Consider the following 11,053-nt stretch of genomic DNA (forward strand, 5'->3'; position numbering starts at 1 on the left):
CTTTTTATTACAATTATTCTGGATTTGATGCGACAGAAATTGCGCAATTTTGCACTTTGGGATTTTTTTGCGCTGACGCCGTTTACCGTGTGAGATCAGGAATGTGATTAATTAATAGTTTGGGCGATTACGTACGCGGCGATAGCAAACATGTTTGTTTATTAATTAATTTATTTATTTTTATTTATAAAATGGGGAAAGGGGGGTGATTCAGACTTTTATTAGGGGAGGGGGTTTTGTGTTATTAAAAATACATTTTTCTTTTACTTTACACATATACTAGAAGCCCCCCTGGGGGACTTCTAGTATATGTACTCTGATCTCTCATAGAGATCCATGCAGTATAGTTATACTGCATGAATCCATGAGATCGGTGTTCTATTACTTTTGGCTGCTGCAGCCAAAAGCAATAGAATGCCGAGCCGGGATCAGCGCCATTACGGAGCAGACCCCGGCCCGGGATGGATGCGGGGATCGCCCCCCCGCAATCGCGCCGCAGGGGGGCGATCCCCCCACTAGACCACCAGGTATGAATAAAAGCAAGTATTTAGAAGCAGCTGTCAACTTTGACAGCTGCTTCTAAGTACTTAATTAGCGGGCACGGCGATCGGACCGTGCCCGCTAATAGCCGCGAGCCCGGGCTACACGCGGCACCCGGGATCGCGGCAGTTCAGAGGGTAGTCGCCGCGCGACCCCCCTCTGAACTCCCATAGCGGCACGAGGACGTTCAATAACGTCCTGGTGCAGCTATGGGTTAAATTTCTTCTCTTTATTAAATTTTCATAGTACAAAATCATGTTAAAACCTCAATGATCCACATCCTACCCCATACTATCTCCATCAGCTAAATACACCCGGTCTAGTTCATTACCATCCATTATAAACCATAACCAAACAGCAATATAATCCGGAGGGAATTTCACCAGGGGGCTCAATCCATATCTTTATCAGGAACTATCTAAAATCTTCCCCTTACCAACAGTATATCCCAGTTTACTAACACCACCACTATATCTTACCACTATACTATACAAACGAAATTACAAGATTACAGAGATATACTTCTGTTTTTTATCCACCTGGTAATTCCATCCATTCAGGGTACCCTCTCTGGCCGAACTGCCCCATCTATGGAGCCGTTCTGCCCAACAGAGCCCTTCCCACCAACCATTCCTTCCTGGAACACAGGAAAGCCAACTCAGGTAGACCACCAGTGCTCCATACACTCAACTAAACTCCCGGAAGGGCCTCATACACCATTTATCATGATAAATTATGGTCCCCCCGTCAGCTTCCATTCCAAATCATCCCTCCACACCTCAGGTGTTATACAAATAAATAAGTAAAATCAAATAAAAATTAAAACTTAAATAATAATAATGATCGTAAAGAATACTAAGAAGAAAAAAAAAACTAAATGAATAAAAATATATATAATAAATAAAAATTAATTAAATAAATATTTATAATTTTACTACTGAGACTTAAAGAAGAGCAGAGCCGGCCTTAAAAACAACCGAGGCAATCCCTCAAATCTTATAATCAGTCGTTTACCTTTACCTCTCTCCCGATTGTGTCCAGATCCACGGCCCCACCTACAACCCATCCTTTCACCCATTATCAACATAAGGTTAACAAGCCACCCTGGTTCTTCCTTCTCCAGTTACAAATATAACATATAATCATCCATTATCTTAGTTCAATAACATTTACTCCTTTCCTAGCCCTAGACATGAATCTTTTACTTATTATCAGGTATAGTATGGTGTACACAATTCTATATTAACTATACACCACCCCCTATCCCACCCCAGTAAATATGTGTTTTTAATCCACTCCTGGTTTTGGTTGCAATATGAGGACCACAATACTGACTGAAATATACGTAGTGTGAACCCAGCCTGAATCAGGGGTTTTATAACTCTGCAGTAAATTACTTTATAGACACACTGCACTATTGCTCCCCTAGGGCAGAAATGCTTGGTTAAAGATACTCTGCTTATGTTGCTCTAAGGGTAACATAAACTAGTGACAGAGACGCTGACCAGAAGGATGTATCACACTGTTCTATGCAGCTGATTTAGAGATATCTTCCCAAATAACAAGGGCAATAACTAGTTCTCTCCATTTGTGCATGTGTTCAGAACTCACGGATATATGAGCACATGCACACTCTGCACACTGGCTGCAGATTGGCAGTTGTCTTCCCATGCTGTGTATAGGCAGAAAGCTGTCAATCAGCAGCTGGAGGGCAAACGGTGGTGGTGTAGTGGGGCATAAAGTGCCTATTCTGCTGTTTATCAGGAGAACTGTTAAACTGAATGATGTAAGTAATACATTGTTCTCACCAGTATCTTTGTCACTAGTTTATGCTGCCCTCATTTAAGGCAGCACAAACCTACTAACAGATTCCCTTAACCCATGGCTGTAGCTAGGGGGGGCAAGGGGGGCAGCTGCCCCGGACGCTGAGACCAGGGGGAGGTGCCATTACAGGGAGCAGAGAGAGAAGGATTACAGTGGATGAGGCAGCCTGGAAGCGTCCTGCCCTCTGTCAGTGTAAGGAGGCAGGGGACGATTTTTACTTCATTAAAAGAGGTTTTTCCCATACTGTATTGTCTCCTGGCTGCTGTTTAGCTATAATTTGGCTAAACAGCAGCCTGGAGACAGTACAGCAAAGTTACAGGACCTTGACATGTGACTATGATGTCACCGCAGGTCTTGCATGTACACTGCACAATGGAGGAGGAGGAAGAAGATACAGGTGTGTGGGAAGGGGAGGACAATCAGGGGTGGAGAGGGGGGTACAGGGGGGTACAGGGTGACACTTATCTGGGATGGAGGGGGGGGGAGACACACAAGAGAGTTGGGGTCCAATGTCTATTTAGGGGTCTCTCCTGGTTGTACATTATTCTATACTTAAAAGGGTTGTCCAGCGCTAAAAAATTATTCACAGAATAACACACATTACAAAGTTATACAACCTTGTAATGTATGTTATGTCTGTGAATGGCCCCCTTCCCCGTGTCCCACCACCCCCACTCGTGTACCCGGAAGTGTGGTGCGCTATACTCACTTGTCACGTGCCGACCACGGTCTCCGATCCTCAGCAGTGACGTCTTCTTCGGGCGGGCGGCGGATCTTCCCGAGTGCCGGCCGCCCTCTGCAGCGTCATCCGAAGCTCAGCCGCGATTGGCTGAGCATAACTGTGCTCAGCCAATCGCGGCTGAGCGGCTGATGACGCGTCCACGGGGGAGAGAAGCACAGGAGAGAAACATGGGGGAGAGAAGCACAGGAGAAGCAGGGGGAGAAGTATGGTGGAGAGAAGAACAGCAGAGAAGCAGGGGGGAGAAGTATGGTGGAGAGAAGCACAGAAGAGAAGTAGGGGGGAGAAGTATGGTGGAGAGAAGCACAGGAGAGAAGTATGGTGGAGAGAAGCACAGGAGAGAAGCAGGGGGGAGAAGTATGGTGGAGAGAAGCACAGGAGAGAAGTATGGTGGAGAGAAGCACAGAAGAGAAGTAGGGGGGAGAAGTATGGTGGAGAGAAGCACAGGAGAGAAGTATGGTGGAGAGAAGCACAGAAGAGAAGTAGGGGGGAGAAGTATGGTGGAGAGAAGCACAGGGGGGAGAAGAAAACAGGCCCAGGTTTCACACTGAGTGAGTATAAATACATTTAGAATCTATATTATTAACTATATGTATAATATGTACTGTTTTAGTGCCATTTTGGTTGGTGGTGTGCCCCGGGATTTTTTAAGTATAAAAAGTGTGCCGCGGCTCAAAAAAGGTTGAAAATCACTGCTATAGAACTCGAACATTCACAGACCTGCCGCATTAGATTGCTGATGCCTTCCCAGTCCGTGGGGAAGGAGGAGAGTGCCTGGGTACCGACTGGAATTCCTATTACCTAGGCTGAATTTCAGAATTCCAGTACCCGGGCAGTCTCCTCCTTCCCCACGGACTGGGAAGGCATTGGGAATCTAATGCAGCAGGTTCGTGAGTGTTCAAGTTCAATCAAACCTAGGATTTCCCGAAGTTTGATCAAATCTACTGCTGAGCGTACCTGTGCATTAGGAGAGGGCACCATAGGATCACATTACACTGGGTGTCACACTGGAGGTAGATCAGGAAGCTTTGCCTCATATTTCACAGGTACAGACAGCAGGGAGCGGAGACAACGGCGCCTCCACAGGTACAGACAGCAGGGAGCGGAGACAACGGCGCCTCCGTTACGGTATTTAGGAAACAAATTTTAAATGGGAACATTCCAGGTACACAGTAAATATGACATTATGTATCCCATATTGTGAACACCACACTAGTGCTGCCAGTAGAGATGACCGAATTGCTCATCTAAACTTCACTCCTGCTTGCTTCGGCGGTTCCCGGCATGTCCCGCTCGGCAAATCAGTGCGCTGCCCCGCCGCAGCGCACTGATTGGCCGAGCGGGACGTGAAGACACTGGGAACCGCCAAAGCAAGCAGGAGCGGGGACCCGCTAATGTATAGCCTTCGGCTAGTTAATAATATAATTAGCCTAAGTTAATTGCCCTCATTTGATATACAACCTGCATGATGAACAGGTGTCTTTCCTTGTATAAGTGCAAGAACTGGGTCTTCCAGTGTTTGGTTTCTTTTTTGAGAAGAGGAAAGACCAAATATCGTCACGAACACAGTTTGGATGTATATTTAACATTGATTTAAAGGGAAGCACTCAGCCCAATTGGGCTGATATGGTTCCCAGGAGTGCTGTATAAAGCTCCTGCAGCAGCTGTGGCATGTATCGGCCACGGCTGCAGCAGGAGCTTTATATCGGAGAAAAAAAGAGTTTTATTCTCCGGGCATGTGACAGACACAGCCGGGGAAGTAGTCCCCTGGATGGCTCACCGCCCGTATTTAGTCGGAGCGCTCTGCCTGTCAGCACGCTCGGAAGGGATGATTGACAGGCAGAGAAGTCCATTATTGGATGGAGAGGTCCATCCTGACAGGCAGAGCACAGTGACTAGATACGGGCGGGGAGCAGCCCAGATGACTACTTCCCCGCCCGTGTCTGTCACGCGCCCAGAGAATAAAACTCTTTTTTCTCTGGTATAAAGCTTCTGCTGCAGCCTTGGCCAGTACGTGCCAAGGCTGCTGCAGGAGCTTTAGGCAGTGCTCCTGGGAACCATACTGATTGGTTCCCTTTAAACATAGAAAACCTTAAAAAATTAAGTATATTGCAAAACTGCTTGCCACTACAACTGTTGATTTGAAGAAAAAAAAAGTACGCTTTAAACTTCCTGTATAATTTCACTGACACATGTGTAAAGTAATAAATAAATAAATAAGAGCCTCCATGCAAGATTGAACCTCTTTCAACTAGTTTGTGTGGTTTGAAGCTGGCAAGTAGTAGCTGCAGAAAGGTATTACTAGTATGTTTCTGTCTATTTCACTGATTAGATTTTGCTCAGTGGCGTAGCTACCATGGAGGCAGACCATGCAACTGCTATAGGACTTCTGGGGCAGGCAGTAAATAGTGGGCTGCCAGCATGATACTAACCATCCTTTACCTGCACCACCCAATCACTCCCCCCCTCCCCTGACAGTGACAGGACCAGGCATGGAGGCCAATGGCACCATCCTTCCCTGTCCCTCCTGTCCACAAAACACACCCAAACAGTGACAGGGCGCGCTCCTCTAACCAACTCCACGCCCCTTCCCTCGGAGAGTAGCAGGACACAATCCTCCAACCCCCACTCCCTGATCCTGTATACAGTGACAGGGTCAGGCGTGGTGGCTGCTGGAACAAACCTCCCCTGCACCTCCCACCACAACCCCAACAGAAACAGGGCACACTCCTCCAACAATTCCCCCCCCCCCCCCCATGATACAGTCACAGGATCAGGCGTGGCAGCTGCTGTCACCATCCTATGGGAGAATGAAATGCTGCAGGACTGCACCACATCATGTAATAATATGGGGTGGGGCTCTGCAGGATTCATGGGGCCCATGCAGTTTCTTGCTATGGGGCCCCATGCATCCTAGCTATGCCCCTGATTTTGCTGACATTTAAAGTTAGCCATACCAAGGGCAAATACCTAGTATCTGTATGGTTATGACAGGTTAAAACTGATATTCATGGTTACTCTAATAACACTGGAGGTGTTGGTGGTTAATATTTAATATTTATATAACATAGATTTTTGCTGGCTGATAGTTTAATGCTTATGGAGGCATCCTTAATGTCCATTGACAGCAGATATCAAGAGACACAAAGATTATTAAATGTTAACATATATAATCCTTTGTTGAGTCAAGAAATGGGCTACTGTCTTATCTACCTCTCCTTTGTATAATAAACATACAGTATATCCAGCAAAGCATGCATATTTATAGGGAGAAGGGTACTAGGAGAGGTAGCCGTTGTCCAAACAGCAGTTAATGATCTATTACATGGAGCGTTTATTTGCAAAATCAAGCAGATATTGTTCTGTGTATTAGGGGCAGTGATCAGCCAACAAGCAAGCGTTTGCACGTTTGCTGGTTCACTTTAAGGCTATGTTCACGCTTGGTAGGAGACCGGCTGTTCCGTGACCCGGACGGGTCACGGAACGGCCGGTCTCTGAAAAGATCTTCCCAGCTGGTACTGCAGTACTGGCCGGAAGATCTTTAGGGCCGCTGAGTTCTGATGCGGGAGCATCAGTGCGCACCCACATCAGAACTCCCCACAGCACACAATGGAGCGTGCGGCTGGAGCCGCTTGCTCCATTGTGGGAACTGACAGTGTTTTCTGTGGCCGCTATTCACTGAATGACGCATCAGTTTTCTACGGCACTGCTAGGGATCCCGGCCGAAGTGTATACTATGTGTATACACTTCGGCCGGGATTCCCTCAGCCTGCAGCACTAAGAAAGCCATGATTTCTGCGGAACTTACGTAGTCTGAACATACAATGCCGTTGTTTTAAGATATCAGCAAATATTTTACATTAAATGATAGCCATCCACTCAATTACAACATTATGTGAACAGAGCCTTTCTGTGCTTTCAATCCACTCCTGGTTTTGGTTGCTATGAGGACCTGACATGAGGACCAAATACTGCCTGAAATATACTGTGTGTGAACCCAGCCTCACACTGTAAACAAAATATCTATCTATCTATCTATCTATCTATCTATCTATCTATCCATCCACATAGATAGATTTGAAAGAGAGAGAGAGATGAAACATCTGTGTCTCTTTTCCCCTATACTGCTTAGGAGGCTGTCACTGTTCTGTTGTTTCAACGCTCCTTGGTCAGGTGCTTACTGATCTGTGTGAAGTCAATGGTGGACGAGGTTACAGATTAGATGTTACAGCTTGCCTAGCAACAGAAGAGACAGATAATGTGACCTCTGTCTCAGAAGGGAGGGGGAGGACAGAGGAGTGGAGATAGAGTGAGGCAGGCAATGAGCATTTTCAGCAGCTTCAGCAGTGAGTCAGGATGTGTTGAGTAGAAATTAACCAATTTATGTAATAGAAACCTAATACACACAAGCCTATATTATGGGTGAGGATTGAACAGGGTTAAATCTTTTTTTAAGTGGAGTACCCCTTTAAAAAATAACCTGGCTGCACATTTACCCCTATAATAGATGATCAGACTACGGCAAACTAAAGTAAAGGGCTGCATGAATGATCTAGCCCTGGCAGCACAATCATCGAGCCATGCAATAGACTGAGCCCCAATTTAACAGATTGTGTTCTTTTACACCATGGCTTGGGCCACTATGGGATTATATGGCAAAAAGTGTCCGTCTTTTCATAATGAGAGACGCAAATAATGATCACTAGAAAATGTACCCAGCGCTGCCCGGGTATAAAGTGTCAATGTGTTTATTAGATTTGTTCTAAGGTGCCCAGGAGGCCAAGCTAAAAGTATTGTTTCATTTGAGTTAATCAGTGGAATTAGTGTATACCTGTAGTGCATAGTTGGAGGGGTTCTGTATACCTGTAGTGTGTAGATGGGGGGGCTGTATACCTGTAGTGTATAGTTGAGGGAGGTCCTGTATACCTGCAGTGTACAGTTGGTGAAGGTCCTGTATACCTGTACTGTATAATTCGGGGGTCCTGTATACCTGTAGTATATAGTTGGTGCTGTATACCTGTAATGTATAGTTGGTGGAGGTCTTATACCTGTAGTTTACATTTTGAGGGTCCTGGATACCTGTAGTGTCTAATTGGTGGAGGTCTTGTATACCTGTAGTATATAGTTCGGGGGTCCTGTATACCTGTAGTGCATAGTTTTAGGGTCCTGTATAACTGTAGTATAGAGTTGGTGGAGGTCCTGTATACCTGTAGTGTATAGTTTGGGGTCCTATATACCTGTAGTATATAGTTGGTGGAGTTCCTGTATACCTGTAGTATATAGCTTTGGGGTCCTGTATACCTGTAGTATAGAGTTGGTGAAGGTGCTGTATACCAGTAGTATAGAGTTGGTGTTGGTCCTGTATACCTTTAGTGTATAGTTTTGAGGTCCTGTATACCTGTAGTGTATAGTTTGGGGTCCTATATACCTGTAGTATATAGTTGGTGTAGGTCCTGTATACCTGTAGTCTATAGTTTTGAGGTCCTGTATACCTGTAGTGTATAGTTTGGGGTCCTATATACCTGTAGTATATAGTTGATGGAGTTCCTGTATACCTGTAGTGTATAGTTTTGGGGTCCTGTATACCTGCAGTGTATAGTTTTGAGGTCCTGTATACCTGTAGTGTATAGTTTGGGGTCCTATATACCTGTAGTATATAGTTGGTGGAGTTCCTGTATACCTGTAGTGTATAGTTTTGGGGTCCTGTATACCTGTAGTGTATAGTTAGGGGTCCTCTATACCTGTAGTATATAGTTGGTGGAGGTCCTGTATACCTGAATTATATAGTTGGTGGAGGTCCTGTATACCTGTAGTGTATAGTTTTGGGGTCCTGTATACCTGTAGTGTAAAGTTTGGGGTCCTGTATACCTGTAGTATATAGTTGGTGGAGGTCCCGTGCACCTGTAGTGTATAGTTTTGGGGTCCTGTATACCTGTAGTGTCCTGTATACCTGCAGTCGTATTTACCATTAGGCACCCATGGTCTGGTGCGTAGGGTAGCACCTTGCAGAGGGGCAGTACCCTCCCGTTCAGACTTGGCAGAAAATCAGGTGTCTTTTCGAGGGGGGTATGGCGGTATTGGTCAGGTCTGGTATAGCGGTGTTATCCAGTCACAGTATGGCGGTATTGGTCAGGTCTGGTATGGCAGTGTTATTCAGTCACAGTGTGTCGGTATTGGTCATGTCTGATATGGCGGTGTTATCCAGTCACAGTATGGCGGTATTGGTCAGGTCTGGTGTGGCGGTGTTCTCCAGTCACAGTGTGGCGGTATTGGTCAGGTCTGATATAGTGGTGTTATCCAGTCACAGTATGGCGGTATTGGTCAGGTGTGGTATGGCAGTGTTATACAGTCACAGTATGGCAGTATTGGTCAGGTCTGGTATGGCAGTGTTATCCAGTCATAGTATGGCGGTATTGGTCAGGTCTGGTATGGCAGTGTTATCCAGTCACAGTATGGCGGTATTGGTCAGGTGTGGTATGGCAGTGTTATTCAGTCACAGTTTGTCGGTATTGGTCATGTCTGGTATGGCGGTGTTATCCAGTCACAGTATGGCGGTATTGGTCAGGTGTGGTATGGCAGTGTTATCCAGTCACAGTATGGCAGTATTGGTCAGGTCTGGTATGGCAGTGTTATCCAGTCATAGTATGGCGGTATTGGTCAGGTCTGGTATGGCAGTGTTATCCAGTCACAGTATGGCGGTATTGGTCAGGTCTGGTATGGCAGTGTTATTCAGTCACACTGTGTCGGTATTGGTCATGTCTGGTATGGCGGTGTTATCCAGTCACAATATGGCGGTATTGGTCAGGTCTGGTGTGGCGGTGTTCTCCAGTCACAGTGTGGCGGTATTGGTCAGGTTTGGTATAGTGGTGTTATCCAGTCACAGTATGGCGGTATTGGTCAGATGTGGTATGGCAGTGTTATCCAGTCACAGTATGGCAGTATTGGTCAGGTCTGGTATGGTAGTGTTATCCAGTCATAGTATGGTGGTATTGGTCAGGTGTGTTATGACAGTGTTACACAGTCACAGTATGGTAGTATTGGTCAGGTCTGGTGTGGCGGTGTTATCCAGTCACGGTATGGTGGTATTGGTCAGGTCCGGTATAGAGGTGTTATCCAGTCACAGTATGGCGGTATTGGTCAGGTCTGATATGATGGTGTTATCCAGTCACAGTATGGCGGTATTGGTCAGGTCTGGTGTGGCGGTGTTACCCAGTCACAGTATGGCGATATTGGTCAGGTCTGGTATGATAGTGTTATCTAGTCACAGTATGGCGGTATTGGTCAGGTCTGGTGTGGCAGTGTTACCCAGTCACAGTTTTGTATACCTGTAGTGCCCTGTATATACATGTACTGTATAGATGGAGTAGGGGGTCTACCAGTTATTTCTGTGGATGTTGTGAGGCAGCTGCCCTAGCAACCATTGCTCCCTGTGAAAATGAAAGTAGTAATCCTATTGGTTGCTAAGGCTCCCAACTGCCGTTTACTGCTGGAGACATGCAGCTAATTATATCACCTGTGTTTGCAGTGAGGAGATTTTCCCATTCATCTCTATGGGGCGCTCTTTCCCCTCCCCCTCCCCTCCTGTAAATCTGGCGGGGACGGGACCTTTGCAATAACCTTCCCGGGCACCCAATGTATCTGTGTGCCAAATTTGGGGTCAAACGGTTCAGGCGTTTGGAAGTCTATTTGGGACAGACAGACAGACTTTCATTTTTATTATATAGATGACAAAATAAAATATGCAAAGGGTATCTCATAACGTAATGAAATATTGTTATGGTGCTTTTGCACAGGCAGATTTATCTGACAGATTTTTTTAAGCCAAAGCCAGGAACAGACCATAAACAGGGAATGGGTCATAAAGGAAAGACTGAGCTTTCTCCTTTTTTCAAATCCATTCCTGGCTTTGGCTTCCAAAATCTGTCAGATAAATCTGCCTGTGTAAACATT

The 11,053-nt window shown here is 45.8% G+C and overlaps 1 protein-coding gene across 2 annotated transcripts in view; it reads right to left on the reverse strand.

The window, feature by feature from the left end:
* The window catches only part of NMBR (neuromedin B receptor), a 67,006-nt gene extending 56,519 nt beyond the window's left edge, over positions 1–10,487 (reverse strand). Inside the window, exon 1 of one of the 2 annotated variants that reach the window (XM_069973754.1) lies at positions 10,429–10,487. The gene's annotated coding sequence lies outside the window, so the exon portion shown is untranslated. The remainder of the gene's footprint in view (positions 1–10,428) is intronic. The other variant, XM_069973752.1, reaches the window with a different exon arrangement.
* Between the last annotated feature and the right edge of the window lie 566 nt (positions 10,488–11,053).

The sequence above is a fragment of the Dendropsophus ebraccatus genome, chromosome 6 (assembly GCF_027789765.1).
Source record: "Dendropsophus ebraccatus isolate aDenEbr1 chromosome 6, aDenEbr1.pat, whole genome shotgun sequence".
In the NCBI taxonomy this organism is placed as follows: domain Eukaryota; kingdom Metazoa; phylum Chordata; class Amphibia; order Anura; family Hylidae; genus Dendropsophus; species Dendropsophus ebraccatus.